The sequence below is a fragment of the Suncus etruscus genome (genome assembly GCF_024139225.1).
Source record: "Suncus etruscus isolate mSunEtr1 chromosome X unlocalized genomic scaffold, mSunEtr1.pri.cur SUPER_X_unloc_1, whole genome shotgun sequence".
Lineage (NCBI taxonomy): Eukaryota > Metazoa > Chordata > Mammalia > Eulipotyphla > Soricidae > Suncus > Suncus etruscus.
The window spans coordinates 7,686-26,558 of record NW_026060304.1 but is presented as its reverse complement, the minus strand read 5'-3'; the positions used below and the strand labels follow the sequence as shown (position 1 = coordinate 26,558).

The 18,873-nt window shown below is 44.8% G+C and overlaps 1 protein-coding gene and 1 non-coding gene across 2 annotated transcripts in view; both read left to right on the top strand.

Moving 5' to 3' along the window:
- The window catches only part of LOC126000517 (28S ribosomal protein S21, mitochondrial-like), a 390,936-nt gene extending 388,789 nt beyond the window's left edge, over positions 1-2,147 (top strand). Inside the window, exon 2 of the mRNA XM_049767772.1 lies at positions 2,123-2,147. The gene's annotated coding sequence lies outside the window, so the exon portion shown is untranslated. The remainder of the gene's footprint in view (positions 1-2,122) is intronic.
- On the top strand, positions 1,124-1,229 carry LOC126000544 (U6 spliceosomal RNA). Its single transcript, XR_007492788.1, has one exon. It is a non-coding gene; the product is annotated as a U6 spliceosomal RNA (small nuclear RNA).
- Positions 2,148-18,873: the final 16,726 nt, after the last annotated feature.

Below are 18,873 nucleotides of genomic sequence, written 5' to 3'. Positions count from 1 at the left end.
TCTGTGGCTCTCAGTCTTCCCTCTCTTTCCCAAGTCTCACCTCGAGGCCACGGGCTGGAAGAGACCCTTACTCACCCTTGCATTGGCCTCGTCGAGGAGCCTGGCGCCAAAACCCTACAAGTATTCTTTTAATCCAAATATAATACACCATAATATTTATTATGAAAATTCTCTAGTATATTAATGGCTTGAAGTTGAGCCAATTTATGTGTATGTGAAGTAAAAGCTTTATTTATCAAAGCATGAGTAGGTGGTGCTAGAGAGACAGGACAGTCAGCAGGGCTGTAGCCTTGCACTTATGGCCTGCCCTGGGTTAGAACCCCTAAACATATAAGGTTCCATGAACCCCACAAGGAGTTATCCCTTCATGCAAAGGTAGTTGCTCTGGGCTGAGCCCAGCAGGTGCAGCCCCAAAACAAACAACAACAACAAAACAGCAAAAGGGGAGAGAAAGCACACATCTCTGTGAAAGGGGTAGGCAAATCCGAAAGAAATCTACCTTTTTTTGGAGGGGTCACACCCGGCAGTGCTCAGGGGTTCCTCCTGGCTCTATGCTCAGAAATCGACCCTGGCAGGCCTGGGATGCCAGGATTCGAACCAATGACCTTCTGCATGAAAGGCAAACACCTTACCTCCATGCTATCTCTCCGGCCCCAAAATCTACCTTTTTATTAAGAAAAGAGGGTGGAGATAGCATGGAGGTAAGGCGTTTGCCTTATATGCAGAAGGATGGTGGCTCGAATCCCGGCATCCCATATGGTCCCTCGAGCCTGTCAGGAGCAATTTCTGAGTGTCGAGCCAGGGAGGAACCCCTGAGCACTGCCAGGTGTGACTCAAAAACAAACAAACAAAAAAAGGGGGTGGAGGAGGGTTTGGTATATCTTCCTTTTTGTTGTTGTTGTTGTTATTTTGGGCCACACCTGGTGGTGGTCGGAGATACTCCTGGCTCTATGCTCAGAAATTTTTCCTGGCAGACTTGGGACCATATAGGATTTTGGGATCAAACCTAGATTGGCCACATACAAGGCAAACTGCCTATTTGTTGTGTATCCCTCAGACCCTAATTCTTCTCTTTTAAAATAATAACCTGCAAATGTACTTCTTAACAGAAGATTGTACTTTAGTGCTTCCCTCTAGAAGCTCATACGCTTAACTTGGAAAAATAAAGAAAATTAATATGGTCCATGCACAAGAATGCCATGTAAATTCTTGAAGCAATCAAAAAATGTTCTTTAAGAATAGGTATTCCAGGGCCCGGAGAGATAGCACAGCAGCGTTTGCCTTGCAAGCAGCCGATCCAGGACCAAAGGTGGTTGGTTCGAATCCCGGTGTCCCATATGGTCCCCCATGCCTGCCAGGAGCTATTTCTGAGCAGACAGCCAGGAGTAATCCCTGAGCACCGCTGGGTGTGACCCAGAAACAAAAACAAAAACAAAACAAAAAGAATAGGTATTCCAGGCCCGGAGAGATAGCACAGCAGCATTTGCCTTGTAAGCAGCCTATCCAGGACCAAAGGTGGTTGGTTCAAATCCCGGTGTCCCATATAGTCCCCCGTGCCTGACAGGAGCTATTTCTGAGCAGACAGCCAGGAGTAATCCCTGAGCAACGCTGGGTGTGGCCCAAAAACCAAAATAATAATAATAATAATAATAATAATAATAATAATAATAATAATAAATAAATAAAATAAATAGGCATTCCCCCCATCCCCCCTTCCAAAAAAGGCATCCCATATGGTCTCCAAAGCCAGGAGTGATTTCTGAGTGCATAGCCAGAAGTAACCTCTGAGTGTCACTGGGTTTGGCCCAAAAGTCAAATATATATATATATTTTAGAGGTGCCCCTCAGGCATGCCCCTCATGCAAAGCTGCTGCACTCACCCTTACACACCCCCCTCAGTATTTCTGCTGCACCCATGCCTCACACACTCTCATCACATGTGCACACACATCTCACATACACCCATTACATGGAATATTGGTATTTTGGAATAATAGTGTAAGATAGAATAATTGGATATATAGGTATAGTGGAATATTGAGATATTAGAATATTAGATTTCTGGAATATTGGAATTCTGAGATTGTCCAAGTTTGGATTATTGAGTAGTTAAAATGTTGACATGTAAAAAAAAAAAAAAAAAAAAATGTTGACATGTTAGAATAGTGGATTACATGTATGATTTCATATCAAAATATTTCTCGAGTAATAATATATTGGGATGTTACATTAATGGAATATATGGACATTGGAATAGAGGAATACAGGGAGGTTAGATATTGGAATATTAAAATATTGGAGAATTGGAAAGTTGGAATACAATGATATAGTAATTTTGAAATATTAAGATGATATAATATTGAGATGTAAAAACATTGAAATTTTGTACATTTTAAATTGGGTTATTGGTGTAGTGAGATAATGGTGGTGGTAAGTGGGCATTCATGAAGGGATGAGTTTGGGATCTTGTATAACTGAATTTCAATTATGAATAAGCTTGTATCCGTATTTCAAGGTGATTGAATTTAAATGGTTAATGCTTCATGTCACTAATAATCAGGAAGATGCAAATCAAAACAACAAGAGATATTATCTCATGCCACAAAGACTGGCACGCATACAAAGAGCAACCATTGCTCGAGTGTATGTGGGGAGAAAAGAGTGCTCATTTACTGCTGATGAAAATGCTCTCTAGTCCAGCCTTTCTGGAAAACAATATTGATATCCATAAAAACTAGACATTGAACTCCCATATAATCCAGCAATACCACTCCTAGGGATGTTACCTAGGACCACAGCAATACAATACAATACTGGATGAGTTGAGTAAGTTTTAGCATATATACATGATATCTTTAATTTTAAAGTTAAAAAAATATTCTAACTTCAAGTTTACTACAATTTGGATGGAATTGGAAGGTATTGTATTAGGCAAATGAATCAGGGAGAAGGTTAGATGTGCATTACTTTACAGTGCAATACATAGAGGAAGGAAACAAATGGACACCTATTAAACACATCATTGTCCTTAGAGTATAAAATTTGTACTGCTAAGTAGTAGGAGGTCGGTGGGAGAATAAAGGTAGACTGCAGGTGGCACAGGGAAGAGTGGGAGAATGTCTGGGGCACACGGAGCGGCTATGGTGTGTGTGAATTAACTCCCTGATGGAAAGATTATTTTACTTATGTTAGATACATATAATGTAAAATAAATACGGTGAACAAAAGCAGGTCACTATGCTCACATCTCTCACAGACTGGTAGCATTTCATAGGTGCAGGAATTGTGAGGGTGACGGTCCTGGGGAACATACAGGTTCCTCCTTTCAGGGCATGTCTGAGCAGCAAAAGGTGCTCAGGAACTGCCAGTCAAGGCTCTTGCCAAAGGAGCAGGTGCAGAGGCATGGGAAGTTTTTCCTCAAGTCCTGGAATCTCCTGTTATCGAAGAAAACCCTCTGAAATAGGCACAAATGAAGGACATAGTGCTTCGTCTCCTGAGTTGTTTTCCAATAGTTTATTCTATTGGAAATCTAATATAAAATAATGTATTGGATGAGGTCAGGTCCCAATGCTCGCAGCATTTCTTAGGTACAGGTGCAGTGAGGATAACAGATAGGAATGCAGACAAGATCCTTGATTGCAGGGCAAGTCAGGGCTTCAGGTGGCGCTCAGGGCCCACCAGACCAGGCACTAGGAGTCGGGGGCAGGGGCATGGAAGCATCTGGTCAGTCCTGGGATTTCCTGTTTTCACAGAAAACCCTCTGAAGTAGGCATTCAGGGAGAACATTATGCATCGTCTTCTGTGTTGTTTCCCAATATTTTATTCTATTACAGAATGTATATAACAAAATAAGTTCATGACAGTCCCTATAATACCATATTTGTTGTATCTGGAAAAATCTAAAGTAAAGGGCTGATGATATTTTGACTTAGAATTAAATCAAATTTTGGGGCCAGAGAGAGAGCACAGCGGTAAGGCGTTTGCCTTAGACGCAGGAGGACGGTGGTTCGAATCCCGGCATCCCATATGGTCCCCTGAGCCTGCCAGGAGCGATTTCTGAGCATAGAGCCAGGAGTAACCTGGAGCGCTGCCGGGTGTGACCCATAAAACCAAAAAAAAAAAAAAAAAACAAAACAAAAAAAAAAACCAACCAAATTTTAAACACACTGATTGCAAAATATTTCAAACCAAATTTTGATATAAAAGCCCACGAGCAGGGGCCGGCGAGATGGCGCTAGAGGTAAGGTGTCTGCCTTGCAAGCGCTAGCCAAGGAAGGACCGCGGTTCCATCCCCCGACGTTCCATATGGTCCCCCACAAGCCAGGGGCTATATCTGAGCGCTTAGCCAGGAGTAACCCCTGAGCATCAAACGGGTGTGGCCCGAAAAACCAAAAATAAAAAAATTAAAAAAAAATAAATAAGTAAAATAAAAAGCCCACGAGCAGGAGCCGGTGAGATAACATGGAGGTAAGGCATTTGCCTTCCATGCAGAAGGACGGTGGTTTGAATCTCGGCATCCCATAGGGTCCCCCGTGCCTGCCAGGGGCGATTTCTGAGTGTAGAGCCAGGAGTAACCCCTGAGCGCTGCTGGGTGTGACCCAAAAAACGAAAGGAAAAAAACAAAAACAAAAAAAGCCCACGAGCTATACATGTATTTATGGCATTGAGCGGATATCTGTGAAAGCAATCCTGTCAGCCGAGAGTCTCTGTAAGAGGAGCTTTCTCTGCACAGAGAATATGCTATAGTAGGATCTTTTAAAAAATTACTTTATTTTTGGGGCCACACATGGCAATGTTCAGGGATTCCTCCGGTTCTGCATGCAGGAATTGCTCCTGGCTGACTCATGAGCCTTAGGGGATGCCTGCGATCAAACCCAGCAAGTCATCTGCAATACATTAGTCCTCCCTATGTCCTATCACTCAGGTTCTCTTGAAGTATTTGAATGGCAAATCTGTGCCTTTTCTTTCAGTTCTGTGGGGCATTACCCCGGCCTTCACGCAGGGGATAGAGGATCGGCCGCGCACCGAGCTCTAGCCGCCCCCCAATGATGGGTGTGTTTATGTTTCTTTGAAAATGATCCTTCGGTTTCTGCATAGGAAGAGGGTGACTGGTTATGTTCCTAACGCCAGTACAAGGGGAAAATGACCTTCCAGGCAGGAAGGGGCTAGCAACTAGACGGAGCCTGACCCTTTGAGATTCCTGCTGGAAGGAGTCCGACGTCGCTCCGGGCCTTTCTTATGCCCCCGTCGGTTGTCTAGCCGGCAGTGTCGGGGTCCCGGCCGCCAGAGGGGCCCCTCGAGGGACGATATTCCCCCGCGTCCGTTGAGGGGCCGCTCTGAACGCCCCGGGGCGCGCGCGGGGTTGCTGCGGGTGAGCAGGCTGCAGGCCCAGCCTCTCCCCGGGAATCTTGGGGTGTCCTGGTGAGTCTCCAGGGGGCCCCGGGCGGGCTCAGGGTCTTTGCCCGGCTCTGCGTCCAGGGAGCCCCTTGCCAGGGGAGTCTCCACTCTCCACTGTTAGTTCTGTTATTGAGTCCCCAGCTTTGGGATTGAATTCCTTCTCCTGTCACTTGCAAAGCACCTCCCGCTCTCTCATTCTGTGGCCAGGTCTGTGGCAGAGTTTTTCTTCTTTTTAAGTTGGAAATTTGATGCAAAACGGTTATTTTTGCAAAGGAGTGTTGGCCCACACTCTGCAAGGTCAGGGGCACTAGGTCCATTCCCAAGTAGACAACTTGCCCAGCTGCCTGCAAGGCAAGTGCTCTCCCCTCCGTACTGCTGTCCCCTCTCCCAAAGATCTATTGATTGTACAGGGAGATTTTAGTCTAGAAGCTCCTTTGCAGACACAGGTCCCATCGTGGTCCTTAGTAAGCCCTGAGGCTATTAGGATAGTTTTGCTGGACAACAGGCTGTTTGGGTGCTTTCCACAAGTTCCCTCATTAGACGTGAAGGCTGGATGCCAGGTTCAAATGTGCTGTTCAGGGTCAGGATCCAGCAAGACCCAGCAGGAAGCAGCTGGGCAGGGGCTGTGCTCATCTTTGTTGCTCATTTGTAGCTGTGGCTATTCTCCAGGACTTTGGCCGTGCTGCTGCTCTTTAGCAATAATCCAGGCTGGAGAAGATGGGGTCTCACCGTCTAACGTCCTGTCCCCAGGTAAGGGGGGCAGTGTGGGCTCTATTAGAAGGACAACCTGGGGGTGCTCAGAGGTGTTTTAGGAAGGAATCTGGGGATGGGTGTGCCTTCTGACACTCCTTCAGTGTCCCTGCTCTCTGCAGTTTCTTCCTCTTTTTTTTTTCTTTCTTTTGTTCTTATTTGCTGTCTTGTGTTTATTTTGGGGGTTATGCGGGTGTTGCTCAAACCTTCCGCCTGACTCAGTGTTTTTGGGTCACCCCTGCCAGTCTGAGACTATTGGATGCCAGGTTCCAGGGTTGGGCTCCTGGTAATATAAACCTGGATGTTGGTGAAGGAGACCTTGATCCTAGGATTTCTGCCAAAAAATAACATTCCCCCCTCACCTGGACAAAGGTTCTTGATTAATTTCTAATTTATGGCACCACAGCTGAAAGGAAATTCTTCTGGTTCTGCGCTCTGGGATCATACCTTCTGGGGCTGGCACCCTACGGAGTATCAGAGATTCAGCCTGAGACAGCCCCATCTGAGGCAAGCACCCACCAAGTTGTCTTGATGGTCCGGTCCAGCACAGGGTTCTTTAGTACTTTTGTGCTGCTCTTAGATGCCAAGCTGATGCCTGGGTCCCTATCTCTGGCTCCTGTTGAAGAATGTTCTGCTTACCTGAAGGAACACAGCAAGGAGCTTTCCTTGCATGTGTATTTTCCTGTGGGTTTCATTTGGTTTTAGGTTTAGGTACTTTGTGTGTGCTGTGTCTGCTTTCCTATTTTGTCCTGAATTTTGTGCCACATTGATGGTGCTCAGGCTTTTCTTTGACTCTACACAGGGTTCTGGAGGGTTCATTCCAGGCGACATAGAGGAGGACAGTAGCCTGTGCCTGGGGTTGATCCCATGTTGGTCCATGTTGGTCCTGGCACTGTAGCTCAAGACCCAGGACATGCAGTTCAACTTTTTTGTCCTTGACTATGCTGAGTCAGGCTCCTTCCTGCAGCCACATTTCTCCTCAGTAAACCAGGTGCACTTCCAAAGCCTCCTTGTCTGTGGTCCCATGGCATGAGGTTCTAATTGGGAAACAGGAGCAAAGGATCTTTCTGGAAGCCATACTTGCTGGGAGTTGAATCTTTTTCTTTTCTTGGGGAGGGGGAGGATTGGGTCATACCTGGTGACAATCAGGGTTACTCTTGGCTCTGCACTCAGAAATTGCTCCTGGCAGGCTCAAGGGACCATATGGGATGCCAGGAATAGAACTGGAGTTTGTCTAGTGTTGACTGTCTATAAGGCAAACATCCTACTGCTGTGCAATCGCACTGGTCTGAGTTGGGTCATTTGACCTGAACCAGGAGGGATTTGTTGGGTGTGAACCATGAGTGCTGATATCCCCAAACTCAGTTTTTTTTTTGGGGGGGGGTCACATCCGGCAGTGCTCAGGGGTTACTCCTGGCTCTACACTCAGAAATTGCTCCTGGCAGTCTCGGGAGGGGGGGGGCATATGGGACGCCAGGATTCGAACCACTGTCCTTTTGCATTCAAAGCAAATGCCTTACCTCCATGCTATATCGCCGGCCCTCAAACTCAGGTTTGATTCTCTCACTGGACCCTGAATTTACCTTCTCTCGCCACTTGTATCCTGGGCAGAGATGAGCTCTGATGGCAAGAGGGGCTAGTGTGTATTTAGCATTTGGGGCCTCATCCAGAGTTGCTTTTTCAGCTTCTTTTCATTCTGTAGTCTTGGTTTCATCCACCAGTGCTCAGTGAATCTAATGCATGGAGTGGCCAAGCAGCACCTCCAAGAACCTTCTTGAATACTGTTGGCTTATCATGCTGGTTTATAAGGCTTTCTAGCAAGATGTCTGGGCACCTTCCCCTGCGGGTGCCCATGGAGAGAGGATATGGAGGCTGGGTGCTCGCAAGGGCAGATTGGAGAGGCCCTGAGTCCCTCTAGGACCCTAAGGGATCCTATCTGACCCCCTCCTTTGTGTGCTTAGGGCTTGGTGACCTTCCCTGATGTGGCCGTGAGCTTCTCCCCTCAGGAGAGGCCGTGCCTGTATGTCTCTGAAAGGAAGCTCTACAGAGATGTGATGCTGGAGACCTATGAGCACCTGCAGGCAGTTGGTGAGAGCTGCCCTGGCCCTGGGCCACTACTGTGGGCTCAACCTGGTGACAGGGAGTTAAGTGCCTGGATCTGCAGGGATATGGGCTCAACAGGGGACATGATTCTACTGAGCCCAAGGTCAAGCTCTTCCCTACTGTTCTTTTTTTGTGTTTAAAGTTGGCTATAAAAGCATCAAAGGTCAGGTTGTGCATACATATTCTCTAAACAATCTAATTTTTTCATATCTTTGTCTTATGCATACCACAAAATTTTATTTCATAGACTTCTCTGAACATAAACATTAGAACCTTTCTAATGATCGAATTAAGACACACTTAATTTGAAAATTCTTATACAGTTTTTTATTATTTTAGTTTTATTTATTTATTTATTTATCTATCTATTTATTTATTTATTTTGGTTTTTGGGCCACACCCGGCGGTGCTCAGGAGTTTACTCCTGGCTGTCTGCTCAGAAATAGCTCCTGGCAGGCACGGGGGACCATATGGGACACCGGAATTGGAATCAACCACCTTTGGTCCTGGATCGGCTGCTTGCAAGGCAAACGCCGCTGTGCTATTGATCCAGGCCCTATTTATTTATTTTTTATTTATTTTCATTCTCAATGTCATGGAGTGTTTTACCTACATGTTGTTCTATATACCTATGGCAGGGGTCTCAAACTCGTGGGCCATTTGTGGCCCTCCGTACAACATTTTGTGGCCCATGGCTGCCCTTCAAATATCGCAGTATTCACGATTATTCGCTTACCGAATAATCGCAATAAAAATCGCATTAGTAAGAAAAAAAATTGCATTAAACAATATGATGTCTGTTGCTGTGAAATGCATCAACTAAATCAGATCCAGGGGCTTAAAGCACAGGAGGTTCCGTGCTTTTTTAGAGGAAATGGAGTCAGAATATGGAGATGTGCTCTATTTCACCGAGGTACATTGGCTCAGCAGGGAAAATGTCCTGAAAAGATTTTTTGAGTTGAGAGAAGAAGTGAAAGCCTTCATGGAGAAGGATGGGAATGCTGTTTCTGAGTTGATCACAAATGGCTCATGGACTTAGCTTTTCTTATTGACATCATACATAAGCTGAATGTACTAAACAAGATGTTACAAGCCGGGGCAGCTTATCAGTGCTGCCTATAACAACGTGAGAGCATTCTCCACAAAACTTGTGTTATGGAAAATCCCAGCTCTCTCAGACACACTTTTGCCATTTCCCAGCATGCAAGGAACTTGTGAATGCAGGCATACCATTCAGTGGTGAGGAATATGTTGATGCTATTTTTAAGCTAGAGAAGGAATTTGATCACAGATTTGCAGACTTCAAAAAGCACAGAGCCACTGTCCAAATTTTTGTGGACCCCTTTTCCTTTGATGTGCAAGATGCCCCTCCTGTGCTTCAAATGGAGCTCATTGACCTGCAATGCAACTCTGATCTCAAAGCCAAGTCAGGGAGATTAGTGGAAAAGCAGACATGCATGGGCAATTTTTGAGAATTGCCCCCCAGGTTCCTTGAGCTTTCCCGAATGTTCAAGCGCACCATGTGCCTTTTTGGGAGCACATATTTGTGTGAAAAATTATTCTCCACATTGAACTTCAATAAGTCCAAGTACAGGTCTACACTTAATGATGATCATCTTCAAGCCATACTGAGGATCTCAACTGCTTCCTCTCTAAAGCCAAATGTGGTTTAGATTTGTGAGAAGAAGAGCTGTCAAGTCTCTGGCAGCAAGGAATAGGCAAAAGATGCCATGTTCAGAAGAACTGTTCATGATCTTCACTCAATGTTCTATTCATGTTCAGAAGAAATAATTAAAACTGTTAATAATGATGTTTGAGGACTTTTTTTTTTGTGAAATCTCTTATGCGGCCCTGCCTCACCCTGACTTTGCCTCCTGTGACCCCCAGGTAAATTGAGCTTGAGACTCCTGCTCTAGGCTCTAAACTCAAAAATCGCTCCTGGCAGGCTCGGGTGACCATATGGGTTGCTGGGATTCGAACCACCATCCTTCTGCATACAAGGTAAATGCCTTACCTCCATGCTACCTCTGGCCCGCGTCTGAACAATTTTGTAAAAGTTTCTTTCAGGGATAGATACTATCCAAGCATGATTTCGCTCAAGATGGTCTTGATGATGCTCTTGATGGTCTTGAGAGATGCTCTCTCAAGCATAGGTCTCGGAGAGAGTTCAAGCTGTAGAGCACATTGCTTGCAGTGTGAGGCTCTGTGATGGCACTTCATGCCTCCCTTCAATCCAACTTGTCTAGGAATGGCCCCTTTTTCTGTTGATCATTGTTCATTTTGGTCTCTAAAATATTTAGAAACAAGTTCAGGCACCAGGAGATATAGCTGAGAGACTTCAAGCACTTCAATGTTACACTGTCACAAAACATGATCCTGTCCTGATATTGTTTGCTTTTTTTTTTTTTTTTTTTTGGTTTTTGGGCCACACCCGTTTGACGCTCAGGGGTTACTCCTGGCTATGTGCTCAGAAATCACCCCTGGCTTGGGGGAACCATATGGGACACCGGGGGATTGAACCGCGGTCTATCTGCTTGCAAGGCAGACACCTAACCTGTAGCGCCACCTTCCCGGCCCCTGTTTGCTTTTTATTTTGAGTCACACCAGGAAGTATTCAGGGCTTTTCTTGGCTCTGCACTCAGGGATTACTCAAGGCAGGGCTCCTGGGTTCATTGGCATCCCAGGATTGAAACTGGGTCACTGGGTGCATGTCTATATCCCTACTACTCTACTATCACTACTGCCCCATTTTGTTTTTAATTTTTGCTTGGGGGGCCACAGCCAGCAGTACTCAAGGGTTACTCCTGGTTCTGTCCTCAAGAATTACCTGGCAGTACTATGGGGTGTCAGAAACCAATTTTAAGGTTTTTTATTTTTATTTATTTATTTATTTATTTATTTATTTATTTATTTTTTTGTGGTTTTTGGGTCACACCCGGCAGTGCTCAGGGGTTATTCCTGGCTCCAGGCTCAGAAATTGCTCCTGGCAGGCACGGGAGGACCATATATGGGACGCCGGGATTCGAACCGATGACCTCCTGCATGAGAGGCAAACGCCTTACCTCCATGCTATCTCTCCGGCCCCGATTTTTATTTATTTTTATTTTTGGGCCACACCCGGCAGCGCTCAGGGGTTACGCCTGGCTCTATGCTCAGAAATCACTCCTGGCAGGCTCAGGGGACCATATGGGATGCCAGGAATCGAACCACTGGCCTGCTTGCAAGACAAATGCCTTATCTCCATGCTATCTCTCTGGCCCCCTTAAGTTGGTTGATTTTAAGGCAGCTGCCTGCTGTACTATTATTACTCTGGCATGGTTTTTATATGTTTTAAGTCTTGCTGATTTTTTTTTTTTTTTTTTTTTTTGGTTTTTGGGCCACACCCAGCGGTGCTCAGGGGTTACTCCTGGCTGTCTGCTCAGAAATAGCTCCTGGCAGGCACAGGGGATCATATGGGACACCAGGATTCGAACCAACCACCTTTGGTCATAGATCGGCTGCTTGCAAGACAAACACCGCTGTGCTATCTCTCCAGGCCCGATTTTTTAAAATTTATTATTATTATTATTATTATTATTATTATTATTATTGGTTTTTGGGTCATACCTGGCAGCGCTCAGGGGTTACTCCTGGCTCTATGCTCAGAAATCGCTCCTGGCAGGCTCCTGGGACCATATGGGATGCCGGGACTCAAACCACCGTCCTTCTACATGCAAGGCAAATGTTATACCTCTATGCTATCTCTCTGGCCCCAAGTCTTGCTGGTTTTAAGACAATGCTGCAATCACATCTGACGTGTGTGTGTGTGTGTGTGTGTGTGTGTGTGTGTGTGTGTGTGAGAGAGAGAGAGAGAGAGAGAGAGAGAGAGAGTGTCTGTGTGTTTGTGTGTCTGTGTCTGTGTGAGCAGCACCAGAGGGCATGATTCATCTAGAAAGGTTCAGCTACTAAAAAGATATGCAAGGAAAATATATCCAGGAAGTGACCCCTGAAAGCATGTGTGAGTACAGCAGTGACATTTGCCATGCACAACCATAATTTGTGTGCTTAAGCTCAACTAAGAATATTAATCCCTGCAAATACCATGCAATGAATCCAACTAAAGAGTGTATATATTGGGGCTGGAGAGAAGCATGGAGGTAGGGCATTTGCCTTATATTCAGAAGAATAGTGGTTTGAATCCCGGCATCCCATATGGCCCCCCAAGCCTGCCACAAGCAATTTCTGAGCGTAGAATCAGGAGTAACCCCTGAGCACTGCTGGTGTGACCTCAACTCCCCCCAAAATAAAGAAATTGCTTCTGGAACACTCTAGGAACCATATGGGATGCTGGGAATCGAACTACCATCTGTCCTGGTTCATCCACGTGCAAGGCAAATGCCTGCTGCTGTTCTCTCTCTAGCCCCTAAAGTTTCTTTTATTTAGTGGCTTGAATATGTTATTCCACTCTTTTCTTGCTTGTATTGTTTAATATGGGAGATCTGTTTTGATTCTTTTACTTATGGTTTTTCTTTTCCTTGGCTGCTATAAATAGTCCATCTCTCTTGATTTTGTCACTGTGTTGGTGTTGTTCAGTCAGGGTCTATTTTGTTTAACTCTCTTTTTGCCTCTTGGATCTGTACAGCATCCTCTTTCTATTAGAGGACAGTACTCTGCTTTTCTGAGATTTTTTGCATTTGTTTAATTGTTCATCTATACATTTCTTAGGTTTGACAGTTTGTAACTCCTTGATTCCTGTTGCTAAAACATTAAGTGTTGATTTTAGGTACTCATGTCTAAGGCTCATGTGTTTGCTAGACTTGGAAATTTGCCAAAATTTTTCCATAGCCCCAACTGTATGTGTCTTCATTAGTTTCTATTGTTCTTTGCCTTTAGTATATTAGAATACTGAAGTTTCAGGGTGTTTATGAAAGTGACTAGGCTTGGGGCTGGAGAGAAAGCATGCAGGTAAAGCATTTGCCTTGCATGCAGGTCAGTGGTTCGAATCCTGGCATCCCATATGGTCCCCCGAGCCTGCCAGGAGCAATTTCTGAGCATAAGGCCAAGAGTAACCCCCTTAACACTGCTGGGTGTGACCCAAAAAACAAAAAAAAATAGAAAGAAAGAAAAGAAAGAAAGAAAGAGAGAGAGAAAGAAAGAAAGAAAGAAAGAAAGAAAGAAAGAGAGAGAGAGAAAGAAAGAAAGAAAGAAAGAAAGAAAGAAAGAAAGAAAGAAAGAAAGAAAGAAAGAAAGAAAGAAAGAAAGAAAGAAAGAAAGAAAGAAAAAGAAAGAAAGAAGAAAGTGATTAGGCTTATATCTGCTTTACAGTTTATTGTTCTAAACAAAGAAGGTTATCTGAGTATGATAAAAATATTGCAAACTGAGCCAGAATGGTGGCACAAGCAATAGGGCATTTGCCTTGCACATGCTAACCAAGGACGGATCACGGTTCAATCCCCTGGCGTCCCAGATGGTCCCCAAACCCAGGATAGATTTCTGAGCACATAACCATGAGTAACCCCTGAGTGACACTGGGTGTGGCCCAAAAAGCAAAAATATAATATATATTACATATATAATATATTAACACTGTGTTGTTAATGTTATTGTGTCGATTTGATGTAAATAATTTAAAATAAGTATGATTGAAGGAGCATTAGGAAGTCAGGTCTCGATGACCACAACTCCCACAGACTGGCAGAATTTCTGATTCAACAGGATTGTGATGATAATTTTGTTTAGAAAGCCAGGCAAGATCCTCCCTGCAGGACAGGACTGGGTAACACGGGGGCTCAGGGCCCAAATACCATGACCAGATTCAGAAACCTGGGAGGGTTTCCTCAAATTTGGGATGTCCAGTTACCAGACAGAATACATCGGAAATAGCAGCCAGGGATGGACATTGCTCATGTTCTCCTGAACTTTGACAAATATGGGCATTTTCTTTCAGTTCGGTGGGGCCATGACCCTGACCTTCACACATGTATTCATTGACTGCACTCTGAGCTCTAAATAAGCCCCAAAGACGAGTGTGTTTTATGTTTCTTTGAAACTGATTCTTCAGTTTCTGCATAGGAATAGATTATATCACCTCTTCAAGAACAGGAGAAAAATTCACCTTCCAGGCCAGGAAGTGGCTGCTAAGTAGCTGGAGCTTGGCTCTTTAAGGCTCCTGCTGGAAGTTGTTTGGTATCACAGCAATGTTCATTTTTTCTTTCTCTGTTGTCAGACCCTGAGTAGGAATGTCCAGACAGCAGCTATCCATGCTCAGACCAACAGGTTCAGAGGTCCCTGTGGGTGGGTGCTGGGAGCTCTGGAGGGACAATTTCCTTTCCAATGTCCCTGCCTCCATTTCCCCTTTCCCGCTCTGAGCATCTAGGAGCTGCAGGGACGCCCTGGAACACAGTTGCCCTCCCACCCTACCCTCTGCCTGCCACTGGGGCATATATATATATATATATTTATATTTATATATATATATTTATATATATATATTTATATATATATTTATATATATATATAAAATTTTTTGGGGGGGCAGATATTTTTCTCTTTATCTCTTATTCCTTTTAGGCACTGGTTGCAGTATTGTTGCTGAATGTATATTATGGAGAAATAAGACCCCATCTAACTTCAGCTTGCATATATGATTTCCAGGTGTGTGGAGGGAAGGAACAGATCATTTATAGAACAAAAAAGATTTTAATCATAAACTTTACTTGAAACTATTTCTAGGTATTCTCTATGAGTGAGCAATATTGGAAGTATGGGGAGCATTTCTACTGAGCCCATTTTCAGACTCTGAATCTCTCGAAGAGTTTGCTTGTTCATCATATGTATCTCACTCAACTGATATACTAGAGTTTAAATTATATTTGGGAGATGGCATCTCTTCAGTTGGATGCCAGTAGTAAACTTATATGCTCTGGGAAGGCCTTAGATTGAGAATGCACATCTAGTTGTAGCACACTCCTTTGGGGATTGGGCACAGGAAAATCTCTCAAGAACATCGAAGTTCAGTCCAGTGTGAAAATTGCACCAGAGTAGTGAGAAGCAGCTCAGGAAGAAGGCATGTTCAATGAAGTTCTGATAAAGGGCGTCACATTCAGTCCAGCAGGAGGGAGTCCCCAGGGCAGTGATCCAGGAGGGGTCCCTTTTTTCCTTCCTATTCCATTGTCATAAGGCTAGCTCCACTCCCCTTTTTTGTTATATTCCCAGTAAATCTTGAGTGCCTCTTTGTGTGGCCCACAAAAACAAAAACAGAAAACCAAAAATTAGCCAGAGATGAAGTTGTGGGGGCTTCCAGTTTCATCGACTAAATGCTCATTACCTTTCTGCTTTGATAATTTTTATTCAGATTCTATCCACCTAGCAGTTGGGGGGTAGTTGGAGTTAAAGAATAAATGTACTTATCCAATCCTTAATGAAACCAAGGGGGATCTTCAAAAGGGGTGGGTGACGGAAAGAATAAGCTAGGGCAAAGTCTCCATTTTGCAGAAATCAGGGTGTGACTGATGATTGTTTTTCTTTCATTTTTTTTTTGTTTGTTTAGGAGTCACACTGGGTGACTCCCTGGGGTTCCTCCTGGTTCTTCAGCCAGAAGTCAAGTTCAGGGGACCAACTGGGAGGTTGGATTCGATCCGTGGTTTGTCCAGGGTTAGCTGCATTCAAGGCAGTCGCCATATCCATTACACTCTACTCACTCTAGACTGACTCTGACTGCTGAATGTTTTAGCTACAGTCTGCACTACTGCATATCCCTGGTCAGCCTTGTGCAAAGCAAATGCCTTACTGGGTATCCACATGCAATACCAAGTACCCAAAATCTATGCTATCAACTGATTTTATTTTACCTTTAATATACCTACATTTTTTTTTTTTGGCCACACCGGTGACGCTCAGGGGTTACTCCTGGCTATGCACACAGAAGTTGCTCCTGGCTTCTTGGGGGACCATATGGGACGCCGGGGGATCGAACCAGGTTTGTCCTAGGCTAGCGCAGGCAAGGCAGGTACCTTACCTCCAGCGCCACCGCCCGGCCCCAATATACCTACATTTTAATACCATATTTATTAATTAATACTTTAAATAATTTTTGTGGTTTTTTGGGTCACACCCGGCAGTGCTCAGGGGTTACTCCTGGCTCCATGCTCAGAAATTGGTCCTGGCCGGCTCCAGGGACCATATGGGATGCCGGGATTAGAACCGATGACCTTCTGCATGAAAGGCAAATGCTTTACCTCCATGCTAACTCTCCGGCCCCTTAAATATTTTGCTTACAGTTGTTTGATTTTCAGCCATAAAGTGTATACTCCCTTTGGGGCTGGAGAAATAACACAGTGGTAGGGCGTTTGCCTTGCTCGCAGCCAATCCAGGGCGGAAGGTGGTTCAAATCCTGGCATCTCTATGGTCCCCCATGCCTGCCAGGAGTGGTTTCTGAGCACAAAGCCAGGAGTAACCCCTGAGTGCCACTGGGTGTGACCCCTAACCAAAAAATGTATACTCCCTTTAACAGTGCTCATTTTTTTTTTTTTTTGGGCCACACCCGGTGACGCTCAGGGGTTACTCTTGGCTATGCGCTCAGAAGTTGCTCCTGGCTTGGGGGACCATATGGGACGCCGGGGGATCGAACCGCGGTCCGTCCTAGGCTAGCGCAGGTAAGGCAGGCACCTTACCTTTAGCGCCACCGCCCGGCCCCGTACAGTGCTCATTTTTCAAGACTGATTAGCCCATTTCCCCACCTGCCTCTGGGCAGGCATTTGCCTCTCTCTCTTTCTAACTTCCAGTTTTCATTTAGACACCAGTTTGCGCTACTGATAATGAGCAGGAACTATGCAAATCACTTTCTTTCTTTTCAGCATCTAGTTCTTGTCCATAGTGAGGAGCTTCAACTCTCGATGTCACTGTCAGAGTGGTCCCTGCTATGCACTGACTGTACTGCTCCCAAGGGGTGGCATGCTTCTTACCCATGACTGCTTCTCCTGATCCTCATCTCTCTTGTTTCTGGATATTCTTGCCACACTATCTAATTTTTCCCTTACATCCCACAAATGATTGAGAATCCTCTTCTGTGTATTCAGCTCTCCCTGACTCATTTTACCATTAATTATTCATATGAATTATTAATCATTTATATGATATAGTTTATTTTACATATTATTATATAATTATATTTTATAATATATTATAGTTATCATTATTAATATTAATAACATAGCTTATATATGTATAATTTATTTATATAAATTATATGTGTACATATTACATAAATATATTATAAAATTTTATGTTTCATATTTATAATTATTATAATATTCAGCACAATATTCTCCATATACTTCCATGTATAAGCAATTTCATGACTATTGTTTCTAACAGCTACATAGTATTCCAGTTCAAATATGTACCAAAAAGGTTTTTTTATCTACTTCTCTGATCACGGGCAAACCTTTTCCAGATTATGGATATTATAAATATTGCTAAACCAAGTGTGATGAGTGAAAGCAAAGCAAGAGTGAATACAAATAGGGCCTGGTGGGTAATCCAAGTGTATCTAAAAGTTACAAACAAACTCATTGATGTTTCAGAGGAATATGCTACGGTAAGAACTTTATTTTTACAGTAAGAACTTTTTAAAAATTATTTTGTTTTGGAGGCCACCTATGGCAATGCGAGCCTTCCTCCTGCTCTGAGTGAAGAAATAGTTCCTGGCTGCCTCAGGGCCCAGTTGCCTGGGATGGATCCTGGATTCACCCCCTGCAACGCATTCATTGCCCTCACTTTGTCCTAGAGCTCCAGCCCCAGTGGGGAAATTTTGTGGCAAACACCGGCATTCTTTTTCAGTCCCTGAACCCTTCCCGCCGGGGATTCTTGGCTCCACACGGAGTCTTGGCCTCATAGGAAGAGATTTCTCTCCAGTACCCATTCCAATCTACAGGGGGAAGAAGGGAACTGTCGCATCTGCAAGTGCCTGGCAACTAGCTGGAGCCTGGCCCTTTAAGGACCCGATGGGTTTGAGTGACATCACCGCCTTTTTTCTCTGTTGCAGTCGCCAATCTGCCACCATCCTCGCCCAGATCCACAGTTTCGGGGTCCCCCCGTGCTGCAAGGATCTCTAGAGGCGGTCGAATTCCTGTCCTTGTGGCTCTGAGCTGCTGTGTCTGCCAGGTGAGCGTTTGGAATGGGGTGGGCGGCCGGGGATCCTGCAGGCCTGAGCCTCTCCCCTGCCTGCTCTTGCTGGACCCGGGAATTTTGGGGTTCTCCTGCCTTGAAGTCCAGGGGACACCCCTGCGATCTCAGGGCCTTTGCCTGGCTCTTCAGACTCCGGCTGGACATGGTTTGACATCATGAAATCCACATTTTTCTCTATTTCACGTCCCTGAGAGGGAAGCACCAACCGGCATCCATTGCTACTTAGGCCAGGAGTTTCGGGGGTCCTTTGGATCCTGCAGGCCTGAGTCTCTCCCTCTCTTAGCCCTGGCAATATTGGGGTTCTTCTGCAGTTAAGGCCCAGGGGCCATCCTCAGGGCTCAGTGAGTGACCCCCGGGAACCCCATGGTAGCTAGTGCTACCACTCTCCACTATTCCTATTATTGGGGCGCTGGCCCTGGGACGGTTTCCCCCAGAGAATGAATCCTGCTTGCTCTG